The 14,264-nt window shown below is 43.2% G+C and overlaps 1 long non-coding RNA gene across 1 annotated transcript in view; it reads right to left on the bottom strand.

The window, feature by feature from the left end:
* The window catches only part of LOC144766713 (uncharacterized), a 218,693-nt gene that overhangs the window by 200,236 nt on the left and 4,193 nt on the right, over window positions 1-14,264 (bottom strand). The window contains exon 2 of the long non-coding RNA XR_013597894.1: window positions 6,681-6,771. This is a non-coding gene — a long non-coding RNA (uncharacterized LOC144766713). The remainder of the gene's footprint in view (window positions 1-6,680; window positions 6,772-14,264) is intronic.

Below are 14,264 nucleotides of genomic sequence, written 5' to 3'. Positions count from 1 at the left end.
TATAATGAGCTGCAAATACAGACATCTCAGAATGAGATTCACGAGATACACAGGTCCAATTACATACATGTGCTCTCGAAAAGCCCTCAGACGAGCAACAGAAATCACTAACACAAGTTCTAAAAATAATAAAGCTATCAGCATAGACGCATATCTCTCCTTCATTTAGATTGGAGGAAAACAAACACAGGTTAGGCGTCCCTACCCTGTTCTAGATGGTATCCCTACTTAACCAAATCCCAACCTAACAAAGGTGTCAGCAGTGAATGACCCCAAGGGAAGTCACCCACTCTAAGTCTCTTGGTGAAAACCTAAAGTTCTCCAGTCATGACCCCTCTCTGCCTACCCATCCGCTCTCTAAAGGGTCCTCAGGTCTCTGCTCTAACTCCACCCAGGGGTGCTGTCCCTAATACAAAACAGTCAACAACATTTGAGACGCCCCTTGCGAAACGCCTCTCACGTGGTGCAACTTCAGGCTTTTTCCATGATGCTTTGTATTGGGCCTCAGACGTTAGAGTTGACCTTGCTTCTCAGACTCTTCTCCGGCCCGCTGATACCCCTTAAACATTCCAGAACCCTCCTCCATGTCTGGGCCGTCCACTGAACAGACCTCTATTCATTCACTTATAATTGGATCCCCCCTTTCCTGTTGCAGACAGATATCTGCCGCCAAGAACCCAACTCTCATAGACTTCTAAAAAGGCTTGCAACATTTCTCAGCCCAGACATGTACGTGTAAATCAATGCTAAAACATTTCAGGCCTACAATATTTCTCATTATGATTATAGCATTCAACTTCTTCATTTAATTAAAGCATGTTAAAACTCTTATTCTATTATTTAGAAAACATTACTATAAATCATGGCCCATTAATGCAATGACCAAAAACGTTAAAACAATCTGTGTCGTGAAAAGAAACACCTTCCCTTTTAGCTCCAGCTCTGGCCCTGAGGCCTACCACGTTCTGCTCTTAACCACATACCACCTTATGTTTTAGCAGCTTCACGACATGGATTCAAAAAATAATCACATCTAATAAAGTCATATAATGTCACACATTTCTGTATTAGTTCCACTTCTACTTAAATCTCTATATTAGCTATACATTTAGAATATAATTTCAGATACTATTAGCACTCATGGCATTTCTCTTCATGTTTTGTGCTTACTACAGGTAAGTGTGATGTACTCATACAATTAAATCAGTTTGCGCTCTCTCAATCGTATCAAGATTTGCCGCAGCTTGCAGGCATGTAGGCTCACGAGACACCAGTGGCAGGGCTTTAAGTGGGACGGGTCTGTCCGAGTCTGAGCACCTGCAGTTATTTTCAGGGGGCCTCGAAACGGGTCTCTATCGGGCTCTATTTTCGGGCCTCGCAAAGCTAGTCCGTTTTCTTTTTTTTTTCTTGGACTGCAGTGAGAGAATGCACATTGATGTGCGCATGCTCATTTTGCTCACTACTGAGTAGGGGAGGTCAAGGCTTGACGTCATGCCAGGTGAGCTGCGTTGTAGGAGGAAGGGAAATCCTTTAAAGAGAGCCATTTTCTCTCAGGATTTCCCTTCTCTTTTTGCAGTTAGTAACAGCCCTTGATGAAGCCAATAGTCCTGACTTGTAGGTATGTTACTTGATGTATCACATATCTAGATGAAATGACAGAGACAGCAAAATACAAGTCGGGCGGCACACTTTGCTAATTACAGATTTTTGGCTTAGGTAGTTTAAAGCTACGCCCTTAATTACATAGGCCACGCCCCTTCGAGAGACCCCCCACCGTTTTTTATCCCACTTAAAGCCCTGACCAGGGGCCATATATTATGTACAGTGCAATGGGGGAGTAATAGGTATGTGCACCTGTTTTTTGCGCACCTGGAGCACTCTAGCACTACAAGGAAAAAACGGAAGACAATTGCACAACGCCCTCATACAATACAGACAGCATCCATGAATATATAACACCAGTGCTATCTAAAGAGGGCGCTCCCTCATTGTGACTGGGGCTGAGATGTCCTGCAAATGAGTGCATCACTTTGCCTCTGCACCTGCAACTTGTTAAGGGCACGGGCACAGAGGCAAAGAGGCCATAAGTAGGGGTACTGATTGTGCATCAAAGAGGTGGCACAAGTGCTTCATTTCTAAAAAAAATAAGTGCCGGGGCTCTCGTGAGGAGGACACTGCAGGCTGCACCATACATTGCCCTTGCCATGCTAACAATAATATTAACAAAAGAGGTCCGAGGATGCTTGCTTCCGGTCCAGGGAGGACCTGGCTTGGCAGTTCGGTCTGGACTGTTCCCATGAGGCACAGGGTCAAGACTGGTTTGCATATGGCTGGGTCTAAAGTGGGGTGGGATGGTGAGCAAAAGAACAATGGATTTAACCCAGATCTCTTGACTGGGGGTGAATGTCTGATTTATTCAGCATTCCATCCATCATTAGTTTGTGTAGCACTTTTCAACCTAAGTGGGATGGGAATGTCCAGACATGGGTCCCTTGCTCACTGTGCCACTGGAATCAAGCTGGCCTGGCTTATGAAGGGTAATACCCAGAAACCAGTTCCAGGATGCTTGTTTCTGGTCCAGGGAGGACCTGGCTTGGCAGTTCAGTCTGGACTGTTCCCATGAGGCACAGGGTCAAAACTGATTTGCATATGGCTGGTTCTAATGTGGGCTGGCATGGTGAGAAAAATAAAAATGGATTTCACCCAGATTTATTGACTGGGGGAGAATGTTTGATTTGCTCTGCATTCCGTCCATCAACTGTGTGTCTTTTGCTTTCTCACCAATAATATTCACAACATAACTACTAACCATCACAGTCCGACAAGTGTTACAATTTGGATTATTTGAAGCCTCCAAGGCTACAAGAATGTTTTGGGCGGCAGGTAATAGTCATTTTTAATGTATATTGAATGAATAATTACCTGTTGTTGTGGTCATCTCTAAATTAGTGAGACCGCACCACCTTGTGGTAGACAGGCACAAGCGCTGGTGTTGACAATTAAGTGCCGATGCCGAGCACCAAAAAACACCAGCACAAATTAAGCACTGGGTGTCGCAGTGTCCCCTCTGCTGACAGCCCACTGGAGGTGGGAAGGGAGGTTCCGTGGAGCACCAACAAAACATCCCAGGATGGTGCATTCTCTCATTGCACCTGCCTGCAAGGGCATCTCTGGCACCCCCTTTGAAGTGCAAGTGGGTATCACCTGTATGGTGAAAGAGGGAGCCACTAATTCAAGCAGACACTTCCTATTTCACTAATGCTCAGCTCCCAGGGTAGCCACGAGTTTAGTAAGTGGGCCCACTATTCCGCCTGGTGCACCAACTTGAAGGTGCACTGCGGCAAAAAGAGGGACCTTGCGGTCTATTTATAATGCAGCCCCAGGTGCCCTATCAACAACAATGCACACATGTACAGCAGAGCAGAGGTAAATATCTGTTTTGAATAAAAAATGTGCTGTCTATATACACATTTGTTAACCCAGCAACAAAAATAAATGGAAGCATTGAATGACACTACTGTGACGAAAAAAAAACAATAGGTATTACAAAACAGTTCGTAAAGACTTTTCCTTACAAAATTAATTTTTTTTGAATGCTTATAACTGTTGCCCCGTTTGTTGTATGTACACACAATATTGCAACACCCTTGCAAAATAGGCTAACGTTTGGCATGCAAAGTTACTTGCAGATCTTTGCAGAAGGGAAACAAAGATAAAGCGAGGATAAAAAAAAAATTGATTTGCCATTTATGGCAAAAATGGAAGAATGGATTTACAACAAACTTGGCATGAAGGAAGGCCTTCAACCACAAGCTTGCATTTTGTAGTTTGGTTTACTTTCGTTCAGTAGTTTCTGAGAGCATAGCGATTCAAAAATGTGCTGCATAGGCATCGTAGATATACAATTTAGAGAGATCGTGGGGCATATTATCAAGGGGGTTTATCTCCGCTTTTTTGGCTTTAAAAGCCAAGAAAGCGGAGATAAAATGATCTCCCTATTACCTTGCTGTCGCTAACACCAGTTAGCGACAGCTAGTAGGAGATAGCGACCATCTTGGGCCCCACTTTGCATGTCAGTGATATTTATCACTAATGACATGCAAAGTGGGCGTGCCAAGATGTTAGCGACTGGAAACAGTCACTAACATCGCTATCTCCTATTACCAACTTATGGAGATATTCGCGCTAAGCGCGAATATCTCCAAAAGCTAACACCTGCCCTGAGCAGTTCTTAGCCATGTTATCCAATGGGAGGTGGATAACATGGCTAAGAGCATTAGCACGGTAATACATGAATATCGCGGACTTTTCAGCGATATTCATGCATTGCGGCCGATTTTTATCGCATTTGCGATAAACCTTGGTAATACCAAGGTTTATTTGCGATAAAAATCGCCGCAGCTCAGCGGTACATTTTTGTCTCTAACCAAGCAATAGCGATAATTATCGCTATTGCTTGGTAATATGCCCCCTTGTCCGTTTAAGTATTTAAACTGTCCCTAAAACCAGGTATACCAATTTGTGGAAGGATGTGAAGAACGCCTGTTTAGAAGTACCAAATCATGGCAGGCGGCCTGAATTGTGGTGTGTATTGAGCGTTGCATACCATAACTGGTAAATTTCCGGGCTGTTTCAGGTTTATGTTTGATGAACCATAACTTTTTTTGAAGTGTGGTTTTGGCAAAGGTACTTCTATTTCTACAGCCATGCTCCTCCTGCCTCTACCTGAGTTGACATCAGTCATCCAAGATTTAACTTGCCTAAAAAAGGCCTGATATGGGCCCTCTTTTTATTTCCTTGTCGTACACGACTGTTCCTAGAAGGGACTGTTCCTAGAAGGAACAGAACATATCTGTCTTTCTGTGGTTACCAAAAACCATAGCCCAATCACAAACATATGCAATAAAATCCTCGGATAAACAACACAATTTAGAGCACCGTTACTGGAAACAAATCTGACGTGTCATGATCAGGGCTCCCTGTTTTATAGTATTTATTTTATTAACATTTCCGTCTGTATTTATCCATATTTATTTTTGGGCTATTTTATCTGAATATATCCATATTTCTTTTGTTTTTTGTGTATCAATGAAGTTGTAAAACTGTACATGTCCATATTTATTTAACTGACAGACATACTCATACTTGATGTCTGTTGTGATTTAGCTATTTAAGCTGCTAAATATGTAACAAAACATCCACTAAATATTAGCATTATACCACGAATGTACGTTGATATATGCCATTATTTAAAGAAATTTCATCCTGTTTTTTTAAAATTTCCCAGGCAGACCATTTGCTCAGCTGTTGGGCAACAGTTCATGAAAGAGAGTCACTTAAAAGAAGCACAATTTTCTGTATTTATCCACTTTTAAAAATAAATGCAGACAGAAAACACATTTTTTCTGCCTGTATTTGTCTGTAAAAATCCGTAAAAACTGAAAACAGGGAGCCTTAGTCATGATCAATAAATACACACATAGGAGGCCACATGAATACACCAAACAGAAAGGAGAGAAAAGCACATTGCCACACAAATAAGAATACAACAAAAAGTACAGAAGGTTACAGCAAATGCAACTGAAAACCTGTGTCATGTTACCTATACATATTTGTCAATCCAAGAGGTGGAAGGCCACATTGACAGCACTTTCACTACACTCTTTCCCAGGTGCTCCTCATGAAGCCAATCAGTGCTGCACAGTGGGCCACCAGAGCCCTGACTTTGTGTGATTGCCTCCTTTTCTCATTGGATGTACATTCCCTTCCAAGTAATGTCATACTGTGGAAAGGATGTGCATGACATCATTATAGACTCCTCTGTGCTTGAAAGACTACTGCATGCCTCCCCCTCCCCTCTTTTACCTGATTTTCCCTATTTTTTTGTACTGGTTAGAGTTTGTATATGCAGTGCTTAATTAGTTTTTTTTTTTAAAGAGCCCTTGTCAGGAGGCCACCGCAGTTTGCACCACACAGTGCTGTTACACAACTACTAACCATCACACTGCTACAAGTATGACAATTCAATCTGTTCAGGCCGCCAAAGCTTTCAGAATGGGTTGTGTGGCAGGTATTAGTTGTTTTTTAATGTATATGGAATTAACAATCAACTGTTTTTCTGCTCATCTTTAAATTGCACAAACAATGCCATCATGTGGCAGCAGTCAGAAGTGCAGGTTCTGGCAATTAAGTGCGGGGACCGGCATGGGAAACCACAGGCTCAAATTAAGCTCTGTGTATATGTAGTGTACAGAGAATAATCTGCAACCGCACACACTCTGAAGTGAATAATGGATGCGATTGTAATTAGCCATTCCTGGCTCTTCCAGATAACACATTCATTGCTTTACTGCTATTGCTCTATTTTAGATAGCCCCAAAATGGCTGACGAGATGATTGAGAGAGCCCACAGCTTCATATTGGTGGGCAGGGAGATTTTCCGGTGGGGGGTCTCAACAGTCAGCTAGCTCTACGAGGGTCCAAAACCCAGCCGGCCCAGAGTATAAGCAAGGCCATGAGGTCAGGTATTACCAGGAAGTGGACTACAGTAGAGGTTTCAGGCCAAGAGCCTTGGACATCTGCAAGCACTGGAAGGATCTTAGCTGCTGGGTCAGTAAAAAGGCCTAGGCCATGGTAAGAAGTACACTTTTGAACCACATGAAAGTTTAGTCCCATCTCACCTTATGCAGGGGAGGCTCATGATGAAGGCCTGGTGGGACCACCTTGTTCAGCTGGAGGCCTTTGAGCAGCGGCACTTTGCTGAGTCCATACCTGGTAAGAGAATAGGCTTTTTTATTTGGATTCCCTTTTACATTTAAATATGGATTGTTACCTTTGTTTACCATTTCGGACATTTAATTTAGAACCTTTGATTGATAATGTTTTGGTACAATTTCTCTGAAACACCCCCAAGCCCCACACTCCAGCCTGCATGTTGAAAATCCCTACCTGGACAACTGGAATACACAGTATTGTTGCTAGTTTTTAAAATCCTATTTTTGTACATACCTAAATCTCCATCACTACACATACCATCTTAAATCAACTCAATGCCTGTCTACCCTTTGCATGTTTTATATAAACTACTCAGTATTTGACTTGAAGTTTGTTTTGTTGTTACTTGTGTGCATCATGTGTTGAGAATGTTTGTTGATACCAATGAGACACTGTTGTTTTCTTTCTTTATTTCTTTATTTCGGCCGGTAGGCCATAAAAGACACACATGTATACATACATAAAACAAAAAATCATAACGATATACATACATCAATTCATTTAAAACAGTTTTAAAAGCACGAGCAAAATTAATTTTTCATCAGTCTTTTTAGAGCTTAATTCATTTAGCAGCGGAGGTAGATTTTAGAATGGCCCTACTCAAAGCATCTGACCCGATTTCTTCCGAACAATATACACTGAATGAAGGAACCTACTAATACTGAATACAATAAACTGAGCAGTATTAGTTTTTAAGATCCTATATGCTGTGAGGCAAGATCTAGTTCCTAGGAGTACACACGTGGGTTTTAGCCATCTTTTCCGAGCTTTTAAATACGCTTTGCATATAAACAACATGTGGACCTCGTTCTCCATACAAGAAACTGAGCACATAGGACATATCCCACTTTTGTTATTCAAACAATCCAGTTTTTTCTTTGACCAACGTTCTATATTAGAATTCAACATAAGATTCCCATACCTGAACTTCAGGTAGAGAGTCTTAGCAACAGGGGGCTCTATTTCGTCCAAACAGGGTTCAAAACAGGGTTCATCTTTAAAAGATATAAAATCTTGGGTTAGGGTCCCAATTCTACTTCCATATACAACCCTATTATTCATATAAGACCAGAAGGCTCTCTTTACCATGGGCTTGGCAAAGGGTGGTAAGTTCTCTGGGTTTTCCCACAATGAATACAGGCCCAGCAATGAAAGCCATTTTTGGATATGCCTAAACCATAAGATGGAATTAAAAGAGTCAAGATTCAATACCTCACGAAGGCTATTCCTGTAATCTAACAATTCTGGGGTGGACCAGATCCTAATCCAGAACATTAACGGTCTTATGATGGTCAGATAATCAGTTCGTTTAAAATTCAGATCAAGTTGGAGGGGAATTAGTGGTGTGTTGTTTTCAATTTTGTTTGAGCCAGCATATTCATTTTTCACACATAACACGTTTTGTGGGAGCAGTTTTTATTGTGACAAGTGGAGGTAGCCAAGTTTACATAAATACATATTAGTGAAATGTGCACATATTGAAAGTGAGTATTTGTTTGTGTGTGTGGATGACTATGATGATAGTTCCAGAGAGGGCTCAGTGACAAGTAGTCAAGGTGGTGGGGTTTGATATGCACAAGGTCTTGCACATGGATGTGACTCTTCACTGGAGCAGGTTGAGATGGTGAGCCCTGCAGATAGGTGTTTATTTTAAACTAAATGTACTAGAGGCAAGACTTTTTTCTGCAGGAGTAATTGGTTGCCTGTTGTTCTGGGTCAGAATGGGCTGCAAGCCTTCATTATGTGACCTGGTCTTCTTCTTCCTCACCATTTGGACAGATTTAACTCCAAAAGGAGTTGGCTTTCAGGAGCTGTTAGTGTCTCTTCTTCACATGGGGGTGATTTTACAGGTGGTTGATTTGAGTCATGAAACACAAAGGTGTCAACGGGTCTGAGAAAGAAATCTATGTTGTCAAAGGGTCTGATTTGAATCCCTAGGTAGGTGGTGACAGAGCACAAAGATTCTTCCATGTTTGCAATATTATATCGTATGTAGTCCTACTGGGAGAATAATTCCTCCCGGAGGGCTGTTCATCTGTAAGCGAACACAACACACCACTCACGTCAAACTGATTGGATGGGAGACTGATGGCTAATTTCATGGGCCCTGGGTCTCAGAGGTTAGATGGGATGGGCCTTTGCTCACCTTGGGTTTGCTGTCAATGTGATGCAGAGAGAACCTTGCATCTAGGCTGGAGAGTGGAACTAAGGATTCAAAATTCAACTGGGATACCTATAGGGTGGGTACTGGTGGAAGGTGCAGCCTACGTAACTGGGACAAACCCAGTTGGTTCTTTTCTTTACACCTGGGACCTAATAATCTGGAATCTATTCCAAGGAAGGAGGCTGAGGGAGTGTAGATACATGGTGTTAGGCAGTAATCCTGTGTTGGGCCAACAATCTCCTTGCCCTCTGCAAGTCAACATGATGGCATCCTACAGGAGTTCTCTTTTGGATATGCAAATAAGAATCAACATGTGGATTGAACATCATCATCTGGTTGTTTTTCATTATGTGCTTGTTGGTCCATGAATGTTTAGAAGAGTGACATCATGTGACGTGGGTGGTACTCATCAGACAGTGACAACGACAATTCAATTTCCAACTAAAATCTCTTTATAGTCGTTATGGTGCCAGGAATAGGCACATTGACTTTAGACAGCTACACATGTAGTTGCCAATGACACTGGCGGTGTGTGCGTGTGGGGTCCTTGTGACGTCAACTCCACTTCTACCAAGTGGACATTGGGAGACCATATGGTTGAACCAGCTGTCATAACAATCCTGAGAAACATATGTATTAAGAGGCACAGAACACCATGCCACATCTAACATATATGAGATGGACCTGCGGGCATGGGTTGTGAAACATAGATTTAGTTGCCACCAAAGTCCTGCCCAACAAATGTCATTGATATACATGTTGCCTGAGTTTCTCTCAGTTAACATTGTTGTGAATGAAGTCCCACAAAACTAAAGAGGCACAGGGGTATTTCACTGATGGATAGTAGAGCATTGATATCTTGCTTGAAATGGACCTCCTTATACAACCTACCGGGTGGTTGGTATTCTTGTAAATAAGGGACGTTAGATGACTACAGTTGTGAGCAAACATGCATTGGGATATGTGACTGCTACAGGGATCATCTTGAGGATGGAGGACAACATGTATACAGTCAAAAGATCTGAGTTAAATCCATCGTTCTTTTGCCCACTATGCCATCCCAGTTTGGACCGTGCCATATGCAAATCAATCTTGACCCTGTGCCCCGTGGGAACAGTCCAGACCGAACTGCCATGCCAGTTCCTCCCTGGACCGGAAACAAGCATCCTGGGACCACTTTCAGGGTATGTCACCCTTCTTCAGCCAGGCTAGATTGAATCCAGTGGCACAGTGAGCAAGATGGATTTAAGCCAGATCTTTAGACTGGGGGAGATTGTTTGCATTGTCAGCATTCCGTCCATCATTTGTTTGCTGTAACACTTTTTCCCCTAAGTGGGATGGGTATGCCCAGACCTGGGTCCCTTGCTTACTGTGCCACTGGATTCAAGCTAGCCTGGCTGATGAAGGGTGACATACTCTGAAACCGGTCCCAGGATGTTTGTTTCTGGTCCAGGGAGGACCTGGCCTGGCAGTTCGGTCTGGACTGTACCCATGGGGCACAGGGTCAAGACTGATTTGCATATGGCCGGATCCAAACTGGGGTGGCGTAGTGGGCACAAGAACGATGGATTGGATTGGATGGGGAGAACGTTTGCAATGTCAGCATTCCGTCTATCATTTGTTTGCTGTAACACTTGTGAAAGCACAACACAGCTCTGTGTTTCATATGATAGCTCATTAATTCTTACATTGTTATATGTGGTGTGTTAACAAGATGCATTGACATCCATATGCAAATTAACATGTTCTATATATTCAGTGTGCTCTTTAGTCATATACGTTGATTGTAACTTCATACAGTAACACACCACGTTATATCACACCACACAATACAGCATTTCACCTACTCCAATTTAAATTACCTAACTACATAACAACATACAACTCGAAATGACTCTACAGCACATCACATCACTCCAATCTACATTTCACCATTCTACACGCCATGCCAAACTCTGGCACAATATACTGCAACACACCACACACCTTAAAATACCCTGCACCAGTGGTTCCAAAAACTGGGGGTTGCGAGCTGAAAGTCCAGGCAATAAATAAAAATGCCTTTAAATTCTGTATTTTTTAGTTATATGTGCAGCGCTTCGAAGACAGAGGTCAAATGTCAGACTATATCTTCTGACAAATTGCTGTTTTTGTTTTTTAACCCGTTCCGTGCCCCCATCGGCCAAAGGCCGACGGGAGCACTACCTGGCTGCTGCTGCGAACGACCGTTGGCCGACGCAGCCCACCCGTTTTTTTAACGTTCCGCACTGGTGCGGAGCGTTCAAAGCAGCAAAGGTGTTAACATTGGATTGGTGTTTACAAACTCTCAAATTTCAGTCAAAAAAATATAAGTAATGTGAATTATTTGACAATCTTGCTAGGATACAAGAAGTATGAAAGGAAAGGTTTTAGGATGTCACTTTTTTGTAACACCCAAAAAAATGGAAATGTACTGAACACATTCAATAGTCAGGAAAGCAAAAATGAAGCACATTTTGATTTAATTCTGAAGTGTGATGGAAACAAAGATTTTAATAGGATCAAAATAAATCAAGACACTTTACTCTATGGTGCACAAATGGTTTATATTCACTGAAATACGATTTGCACCCATTATCGGTTGTATGTAACATAGTTTTATCAGTAAAACTGTATGTCTGCAAATGTTGTGGCCGTTTCCATGGAAAATGTCCTGTCTGTAAATAACAATGCGCTACCACACGGTGCATTAGTTACATTAAAAAATCACCCGCCTAATGTCTATTAAACGGTACAAAAGGGGGTGGTGATGGACGGAGCAAGGTGATGGATTAAACCCAGATCTTTTGACTGGGTGTGAGTGTTTGATTGGTTCAGATGCTCCGTCCATCACTACCCCCTTTTGTACAGCTTTTGGCCGCCATAAGTGTGGCAGGGTATGCTCAGACGCGAGTCCCTTGCTCACTTTGCCACTGGATTCAAGCAAGCCGGGCTGAAGACGGCTGTAATGCCAGAAACCGGTCCTCGGAAGCTTGTTCCGGTCCAGGGAAGGCATGGCTTGGCAGTTCGGGCTGGACTGTTCCCATGAGGCACAGGGTCAGACTGATTTGCATATGGCCATGTCTGAACTGGGGTGACAGAGTGGGCTAAAGAACGTGATGGATTAAACCCAGATCTTTTGACTGGGTGTGAGTGTTTGATTGGTTCAGATGCTCTGTCCATCACACCCCCTTTTGTACCGCTTTTGGCCCCCATAAGTGTGGCAGGGTATGCTCAGACGTGAGTCCCTTGCTCACTTTGCCACTGGATTCAAGCAAGCCGGGCTGAAGACGGCTGTAATGCCAGAAACCGGTCCTCGGAAGCTTGTTTCCGGTCCAGGGAAGGCATGGCTTGGCAGTTCGGGCTGGACTGTTCCCATGAGTCACAGGGTCAGACTGATTTGCATATGGCCATGTCTGAACTGGGGTGGCAGAGTGGGCTAAAGAACGGTGATGGATTAAACCCAGATCTTTTGACTGGGTGTGAGTGTTTGATTGGTTCAGATGCTCCGTCCATCACCATCCCCTTTTGTACCGCTTTTGGCCGCCATAAGTGTGGCAGGGTATGCTCAGACGTGAGTCCCTTGCTCACTTTGCCACTGGATTCAAGCAAGCCGGGCTGAAGATGGCTGTAATGCCAGAAACCGGTCCTCGGAAGCTTGTTTCCGGTCCAGGGAAGGCATGGCTTGGCAGTTTGGGCTGGACTGTTCCCATGAGGCACAGGGTCAGACTGCTTTGCATATGGCCATGTCTGAACTGGGGTGGCAGAGTGGGCTAAAGAACGGTGATGGATTAAACCCAGATCTTTTGACTGGGTGTGAGTGTTTGATTGGTTCAGATGCTCCGTCCATCACCACCCCCTTTTGTACCGCTTTTGGCCGCCATAAGTGTGGCAGGGTATGCTCAGACGTGAGTCCCTTGCTCACTTTGCCACTGGATTCAAGCAAGCCGTGCTGAAGACGGCTGTAAATCCAGAAACCGGTCCTCGGAAGCTTGTTTCCGGTCCAGGGAAGGCATGGCTTGGCAGTTCGGGCTGGACTGTTCCCATGAGGCACAGGGTCAGACTGATTTGCATATGGCCATGTCTGAACTGGGGTGGCAGAGTGGGCTAAAGAACGGTGATGGATTAAACCCAGATCTTTTGACTGGGTGTGAGTGTTTGATTGGTTCAGATGCTTCGTCCATCATCACCCCCTTTTGTACCGCTAATGTCTATTAAAGCTAGATGGGTCGTGAACGTTTGTCATTCTAATATTTGAGCTAGCTGTGGTTCTAACACGTTTCGATTGTACTTCCCTGCACCATACACCACAGAATAACACACTGGTCCATGCCACAGCATATCACAGCATATTGCACCATACCACACATTTGAACCCAGATCATGCTGTGCCATAACACCAAACAGCACAATGCCATATAAAATCATACTTTATCACATTGCATAATGATTACCACATCATATTATCCAACACCACATCTCAGCACACACTACATCACAGATACCACTCCAAACCATACTACATTTCACTACATCACATGATATTGCACCACATCAAAGTAAATTAGACCATGTATTCTGCACATGGCAGCATGCCACAGCATACCCCGTGCTACATTAACCTGAAACAACTTGAGAGCAGCATGCAGCATCCGAAAATCACTATTATTATTTTTAAAGCATTTCCTTATTAAATGACATGGTTTATTTTTCTGAACAGCATCTAAAAGAGTAAGGAAGTTCCAGAATGTAAAGACAAATGATTGCCAAGGCCTAATTTACTTTACACATGATTCACCCAGTTACTTCTTTTCAGTAGCTCTGGGAGTTGATTTATGGGCCTTCAGGAGACTTATCATGATAAGTACACCTTCGCCCTCGGATGCCAAGTGAGAGAGTGCAGATGCCAGGTGAGAGAGTGCAGTAGAGGGCCCTTCCTCCATCCTCCTCCACCATAAAAGCCTTCGTGCGTCAAAGCTTGTGGTTTCATGCATTTTGTGAAATGCAGAATTTAAAAAAAACAGCCCTTAAGCCTGCTCTTCAGCCGCACTCCAGCAAAAATATCCCTGTTTCTGTGCTTTTATGGACACGCTGGGAGGGATGTAGTGCAAAACAACATCACAGGGGTGAAAGCGGGGCACATGCACTCTCATATAGTACTAAATAAAAGAAGAAAAAAAGTATTTATCTAAAAGTGAGTAGTGAAGGATGTAAGTCAGCCAATCAAAAGGATTGTAAGGAGGACATGCTCCAGGGTAGGGACAAACACAAAAGGAGATAGTATAAAAATATTTTATTGTTTTTTCCT

The sequence above is a fragment of the Lissotriton helveticus genome, chromosome 7 (genome assembly GCF_964261635.1).
Source record: "Lissotriton helveticus chromosome 7, aLisHel1.1, whole genome shotgun sequence".
Lineage (NCBI taxonomy): Eukaryota > Metazoa > Chordata > Amphibia > Caudata > Salamandridae > Lissotriton > Lissotriton helveticus.
This window is presented reverse-complemented; position numbering and strand designations above follow the sequence as displayed.